This window comes from Schistocerca nitens, chromosome 1 (assembly GCF_023898315.1).
Source record: "Schistocerca nitens isolate TAMUIC-IGC-003100 chromosome 1, iqSchNite1.1, whole genome shotgun sequence".
NCBI classification, from domain to species: Eukaryota; Metazoa; Arthropoda; class Insecta; order Orthoptera; family Acrididae; genus Schistocerca; species Schistocerca nitens.
The window spans coordinates 475,327,369-475,335,409 of NC_064614.1; positions in this window are offsets into that span (position 1 = coordinate 475,327,369).

Consider the following 8,041-nt stretch of genomic DNA (forward strand, 5'->3'; position numbering starts at 1 on the left):
CTTCGATTTATGTTGGATGGATGGATGGATAGTCTTTTATTGGTGATAGAAAGGTAGGGTCAAGCGTTTTGGATAGCCCTTGGGTTAGAGACCATTTGTACACCCAACGGAAAAATTGTCTTAGTGTCACTATCCTACAGTACAGGGTCAAAGTAGGAATATTATACACTACCTCCTGCTTAACCAAATGGAGCAAATCGGTTGGCTCTTTTTGTATTTGATATGGTCTACGGTGGGCTTAATGGGACTTACGGAGGCACCATTAGTTCATGGGCGATTCCTCGGAAACCACATAAAAGGGTTTTTTACTATATTTTCGCCGTCACCAGCGGTTCAAAATCAGTCGAGGATGCAAAGACGGCTATGCACAGCCAATGGGTGAAACTTTAACCGTGTGAGACGAAGATGTAGTTTATAAAGTGACGTAGGACGGAGAAATGAGCTCTAAAATACCTCCGTAATGGGGTAGGAACCCCTGTTGTAGAACTGAAGCACATGCAAAATTATTTGCACGTAAAATCCGGTCTGAGGTGTACAGTTAGTTTTGCGTTATTTCAGTTTCACATAAGGAGACTATGCAAATTTTACTGACTAGTACATTTCTTTTCATGTGAGTTACATGCCCTGCCTGCAACAGGTAAAAGAAGGGAATCAGCGGAGAAATGCTCATGTGGAGCACAAAATATGCGAGTATGTTCTTCTTTATTTAAAAGACTCAGACTGAAAAGTGGGGTACCAGATGGCTCATTTTACCTGCCTCAGCACCTTTAAAATTTAATCTAAGTATTTTGGCATCCCAGCATGTTTGCGCTTATTTATGCTGAGAGATAAGAACAGAGTGACAGTGGCATGGAGAGGAAAAAGTAATAAATGCTGGAAGATAGTGGATAGTGGTTGTGGCGTAGAAAGAGCGAAGGAGACAATGGCAGTATGAGAAAAAGAAAGGAGCAGAGTGGTAGTGAAACATAGTTGACAGGGACAGGATAGTGTTGTTAATTGAGTGAATGAGACAGTGCCACTGGGAGAGGAATAAAGAGAAGGAAGAAGGGGAAGTGCGTGAGACCCAGTGATAATAAGAGACGGAGGATATGAGAATCACAACGAGGAAGAGAGAGGTAGTGACAGTGAGAAGAGACAGCAGCAGCAGGAAGAAAGGAATGAGATATTACTAGTGAGAGGGAGCAAGAGGGGAAACAGTGACAGTGAAAGGAGATTGTAGTAGTAGGACAGAACGAAAGGGGCTGTGGCTGTGTGACACAGGAGACAGTGACAGTGGGAGGGACACAAAAAGATATTGACAATGAATTGGTTTGACTGAGTGAGTGAGTGAGAAAGGAAAACTGGGGATGGGTAAGTACGAGTGACTTACAGAAGTGGACTAGGGGTGTGCATGAGTTAAACAGTCATGGGAGCTTGTGGAGTTTGAAGTGAGTGGTATGTTAAAAAGAAGCGCGAGTATGTTCGCATGCCAAAAGTTTTGATAAAATTTTCAAAGGCCTGAAGAAGGTAGAATGAAGTCTGTCTTTTTAATAAACAGGAACACATTGGAATTTTTGTGTTCTGATAGGAGCATTTTCCTGCTGGTACTGATTCAAATCGTTTCTTTGAGCGCACTGCGCGATACAAAGTCTTGAGTTGCAAGCTTTTCACTTCGCTGAGAGACGAGCCTGGAAAATACTGGAACAGGAAAGGCTGGTAAGAGTAGTGTGGAGACATGTGGTACCGTATCCGCGAAGCCCTTAGCTTGTTTACTGTTGCCAGGTTGTTTGTACACACGGGAAACGAAACAGAAGGCTGCGAGGCGAGGCGAGGCCAGCTGCGGTGTGAAAGCTGCGGACTTTCGCCGCGGCAGGCAGGCGTGGCGTGGCGTGGTGTAGCGTAGCGGCGCGTGGCTGGACAACACGGCCCGCAGCCACGCCGGTCACTGCCAAGGACGGCGCCGCCAGCGCGGCCTTCGACGGCGCGCCAGCTGGCCAGACGACAAACGCTCCTCCGAAAACGTCTGTTCGCTTCAGAGCCCACTCTCAGTCTGCTCTAAAGGCAGTTACTTGTTCTCAAGCAGCTGATATCAAACGCAAAAAGTACGGCGCGCTTAAAAACAAAACTTAGCCCTAGAACACTAAAAGTAGGAAAACGTAACATTGTTACTAAACCATCGTAAATTTTAGTACTCCAAACTTTATTCAAAGGACGTCGTAATTGATAGTTTATGCACTAGTTAAATACGGTTATAAGGTCTCCAGTGGTAACGTCACACACAAAATAAGTACAAAATCTCCTGTTTTACACCCTATATTGACAATATCAAATTGGCAGGAACCACGAATTGATAACAACTGCAATCGTAAATTTTACTAGGATTTAGTAATCTAGGATTAAATTTAACCCTTTCACGACGTCGAGACAGGGCATATGACGAACTACGGGAGTGTCCCTTCCGTACGAGGCCCATCGTCTGACAGACCGATGAGAGCGTGCCCACACCACGAGAAGAAACAAAACTTTTGCGCTCTTCAATGTTACCAGCTTAGCTCTACAAAACATAACCTATTCGATCATACTTTTAATTACTTTTTCTTTCATTTCATTTTATTATTGTCACAATAGTTCGTGCAATAACCGAATGAAATTATAAAATAAAACTGAGCACCAATAATTGCAAAACAATAATGACTCTTATCACCCACCACATAATATGGAAAAAAATTTGTTACTGTTGTGCATAGCAGGACTTTCCTTTTTTAGAACTAAAATATAGCACTACAAACTGGTGCACGAATAACAGGCCCCAAGTACTGGACTGCTAATTGTTTAACTTCTCATGGTCGGGGTTCACAGTTATGAAGAATTTTTTAAAGCACGTCATATTCGCTGTTGGCTGTGAGATTATTGATTTCACAATTCCAATTTCAGCTTGTACGCCATTTTTAAGGAGTACTGCAAAAGCTAATAAAGCAAAAATAAAGCTAAGAGTGTATACAGGGTGAATCACCTAAAACTTACACCGCAAATATTGCAGAAATGGGAAATGCTAATTATGGGTTGGTACTCAGGGTATCGTATCGCTAGTCATTCAACAGATTTCAATAATACCTAGCAAGTATTTTTGAGCAGACTCACGTTTTCTAAATATACCAATGCCTTTTAACATTAACAAACTAAAAGTAGGATAAATTAGAATGTCTATGGTGTTTGATGCGCTACTCTAGCGCGAGTCACTTACGAGATGAGTTTTGAAAAGTTCCCATACCGACACTTGTACAATTCCTGTGGCAGCACACACTGAAGTACAACACAAGTGCATACACTAGTTATGTGGCCTCCGATCAGTTACAAGACGATCATAACAAGCTGTGTTCAGAATGACCACCGACAGTGGAAACACACTCTTCCAGTCCGGTATGGAACGACTGCTGCACACGTGCTAGCATTTCAGCGGAGATGTCCGAGCAGGCTGTAGTAAATCGTTGCATATCATCGGCTGTAGTTAGTATGTTCTTGTAGGGAACGTCTTTCAGCTTTCCCCACAGAAAGAAGTCTACAGGCGAAAAAACCGGGGAGTGGGCCGTCCGAGGTACAGGTCCACTGCGTCCAATTCAACTATTTGAAAACAATTCGCGAAGACATGCTGTAGTACTTCGTGCACTAAGGGCTGGACTACCATCACGGTGGTACCACAGGTACTGAAGCGGAAAAGTTGCGCCAAGTGAACATTAGTATGCTTGGGCATGTGTAAAAGTGCACTGAAGCACAAGGACGTCATTTTCAGCACCTTATATAATGTAATATAGAAGACAAGACTACTTCAGTAAATATAGAACTTTGCATTAGTTTATTTGTCATTTCTTTATCATCTAATTATTACATGTTTATCTATTTGTTCTTATATCTACTCGTGACGGGCAACAATTCGTGCACAATTGGCGAGCAGTCGGCTCTCGGGGCCGGTTTTTGTGCGCCACCCTGTATTTGTATATTCCACTTTCAAAAGTAATAACAGGGAATAACTTATAAGTTAAAACTTAACAATCAATAGAAATGCGTAGTTTTAACAGTCAATTCCAGTCCGACGTGCGGGTCCCAAAGAGGGATAAGATACATTCGTCGCATCTAATCTCGTATCACTCATCCATTCTCAGACACATTATTTTCGTGTACCGCGGAACTCGCTGCATAGACGATTCCGTAGCACGTGGGGCCACACCATGCGGCTATCGCAGGCGTTGAAGGGTTAAAAATTTCGTACGCAAAAACTTTTGAGGTAACTAACGAGTGTTTCGAAAAAGATGAGGAAGGAGAAACAAAGGTTTGGAGACCCCAAAAAACCGTAAACTTATCTTTTATTTGCCTTCTTCTGGAAACAGTTCAGCTATTCACAACAAAATAATGCAAAAATAAAGCACACAGTGTACATACAGAAGGAATGTAATTCAGTTAAACCTCAAGTATACAGCTATACAAGTATTATACATGCATAAATTTACACATCTGTCTTTTAATTTCGAGATTGTTCTACCTAAATACGATTTTAATGTTTGTTGGCAAGGGATTCCACATTTTCGGAGATTTTCCCAAAGTTTACTTAAGTGTGGAGTGTAGTTAGTATATCTCACTAGCCCGCCCGGCTAGCCGCGCGGTCTAACGCGCTGCTTCCCGAGCGGGAAGGCGTGCCGATCCCCAGCACGAATCAGCACGGCGGATTAGTGTCGAGGTCCGGGTGCCAGCCAAGGCTGTTTTTCAACTGCCTCGGCGAATGCAGGCTGGTTCCCCTTATTCCGCCTCAGTTACACTAAGTCGGCGATTGCTGTGCAAACACTGTCTTCACGTACACATACTCCATAATTACTCTACCACGCAAACATTTGGGCTTACACTGGTGTAGTATGAGACGTTCCCGGGGGAGCTCCACGGAGGCCGCACTGCACAATAATCCTGGGTCCGGTGTGGGGCGGCGGTGGGATGAGTGGACTGCTGTGGCCTGTTGTGGGGTTGTGAACCACTGAGGGCTACGGCCGGACGAACTCTCTCTGTCGTTTCGACGTCCCCGGTTCAATACACAATACACAATATCTCACTATGGCATGATCAGATTTCCGTCATTTTCTGAATATCCACTGTGTGTGAGACTCTCATTTTCTCCTTTACATCTCTATAGGCTCGGAGTGAAAGCATTCTGATCCTATAGATCTCTATAGGCCCATTCATCAAGCTGGTGGAAAGCATTTTGCAGTCGGTGACGCACGGCAGCTGGCCTCCTGCTGAGCGTGAAAAGTGCTGTGTCACCGGAGTGTATGGTGTTCGTCACTCTCAGCGACTTCGGGAGGCCTTCTATGTATGTATTATACAGCACTGGACCTAAAACAGATTCCTGTGGCACTCTGGCCTTAACGTCCTATTCGGCAGATATTCTCTCTCCAGCACGAACAACAGAGATGCGGTGTTCAAGATAGCTGAAAGTTGGTTGACGCTGGCGGGAAGCCCTAAACAAAGAAATTACACAGCAAGCCATTACACCTGACGCGGTCAAACTCCTTCGATACATCCAAAAACATGGCTCCACCATATTATTTATCATTAAAAGCTAGGGTAGCCTTTGCAATAACATGTAACAGTTGCTGAATGGTCGAGTGCTGCTGGCGGATGCCAAATTGCTCCTATCTGTATATTGAGCAAGCAGTAAAGGAAACAAAAGAAAAATTCGGAATAGGTATTAAAATCCTTGGAGAAGAAATAAAACATTGAGGTTCGCCGATGACATTGTAATTCTGTCAGAGACAGCAAAGGACTTGGAGGAGCAGTTAAACGGAATGGACAGTGTCTTGAAAGGAGGATATAAGATGAACATCAACAAAACCAAAACGAGGATAATGGAATGTAGTCGAATTAAGTCGGGTGATGCTGAGGGAATTAGATTAGTAAATGAGACACTTAAAGTAGTAAAGGAGTTTTGCTATTTGGGAGCAAAATAACTGATGATTGTCGAAGTAGAGAAGATATAAAATGTAGACTGGCAATGGCAAGGAAAGCGTTTCTGAAGAAGAGAAATTTGTTAACATCGAGTATAGATTTAAGTGCCAGGAAGTCGTTTCTGGAAGTATTTGTGTGGAGTGTAGCCATGTATGGAAGTGAAACATGGATGATAAGTAGTTTAAACAAGAGGAGAATAGAAGCTTTCGAAATGTGGTGCTACAGAAGAATGCTGAAGATTAAATGGGTAGATCACATAACTAATGAGGAGGTATTGAACAGAATTGGGGAGAAGAGGAGTTTGTGGCACAACTTGACCAGAAGAAGGGACCGGTTGGTAGGACATTTTCTGAGGCATCAAGGGACCACATATTTAGCATTGGAGGGCAGCGTGGAGGGCAAAAATCGTAGAGGGAGACCAAGAGATGAATACACTAAGCAGATTCAGAAGGATGTAGGTTGCAGTAAGTACTGGGAGATGAAGAAGCTTGCACAGGATAGGGTAGCATGGAGAGTTGCATCAAACCAGTCTCAGGACTGAAGACCACAACAACAACAAAGGATCCTTCTTTCTATGTACTCGCAATACATTACATTTGTCTATGTTAAGGGTCAGTTGCCACTCGCTGCACCAAGTGCCTATCCGCTGCAGATCTTCTTGCATTTCACTGCAATTTTCTAATGTTGCAATTTCTCTGTATACTACAGTATCATCCGCGAAAAGTCGCATGGGACTTCCGACACTATCTATTAGGTCATTTATACAAAATGGCTCTGAGCACTATGGGACTCAACTGCTGAGGTCATTAGTCCCCTAGAACTTAGAACTAGTTAAACCTAACTAACCTAAGGACATCACAAACATCCATGCCCGAGGCAGGATTCGAACCTGCGACCGTAGCGGTCTTGCGGCTCCAGACTGCAGCGCCTTTAACCGCACGGCCACTTCGGCCGGCGGTCATTTATACATATTGTGAAAAGCAATGGTCCCATAATACTCCCCTATGGCACGCCAGAGGTTACTTTAACGTCTGTAGACGTCTCTCCATTGAGAACAACATGCTGTGTTCTGTTTGATAAAAACTCTTCAATCCAGCCACACAGCTGGTCTGATATTCCGTAGGCTCTTACTTTATCAGTCGACAGTGCGGAATTGTATCGAACGCCTTCCGGAAGTCGAGGAAAATGGCATCTACCTGGGAGCCTGTATCTAATATTTTCTGGGTCTCATGAACAAATAAAGCGAATTGGCTCTCACACGATCGCTGTTTCCAGAATCCATGTTGATTCCTACAGAGTAGATTCTGGGTTTCCAGAAATGACATGATACTCGAGCAAAAAACATGTTCTAAAATTCTACAACAGATCGACGTCAGAGATATAGGTCTATAGTTTTGCGCATCTGCTCGACGACCCTTCTTGAAACCTGGAACTACCTGTGCTCTTTTCCAATCATTTGGAACCTTCCGTTCCTCTAGAGACTTGCGGTACACGGCTGTTAGAAGGGGGGCAAGCTCTTTCGCGTACTCTGTGTAGAATCGAATTGGTATCTCGTCAGGTCCATTGGACTTTCCTCTGTTGAGTGATTCCAGTTGCTTTTCTATTCCTTGGACACTTATTTCGATGTCAGCCATTTTTTCGTTTGTGCGAGGATTTAGAGAAGGAACTGCAGTGCGGTCTTCTTCTGTGAAACAGCTTTGGAAAAAGGTGTTTAGTATTTCAGCTTTACGCGTGTCATCCTCTGTTTCAATGCCATCATCATCCCAGAGTGTCTGGATATGCTGTTTCGATCCACTTACTGATTTAACGTAAGACCAGAACTTGCTAGGATTTTCTGTCAAGTCGGTACATAGAACTTTACTTTCGAATTCACTGAACGCTTCAGGCATAGCCCTCCTTACGCTAACTTTGACATCCTTTAGCTTCTGTTTTGGCTGCGTTTAAACTTGCAGTGAAGCTCTCTTTGTTTTAGCAGTAGTTTCATAACTTTGTTGTTGAATCACGGTGGGTTTTTCCCGTCCCTCACAGTTTTACTCGGCACGTACCTATCTAAAACGCATTTTACGATTGCCTT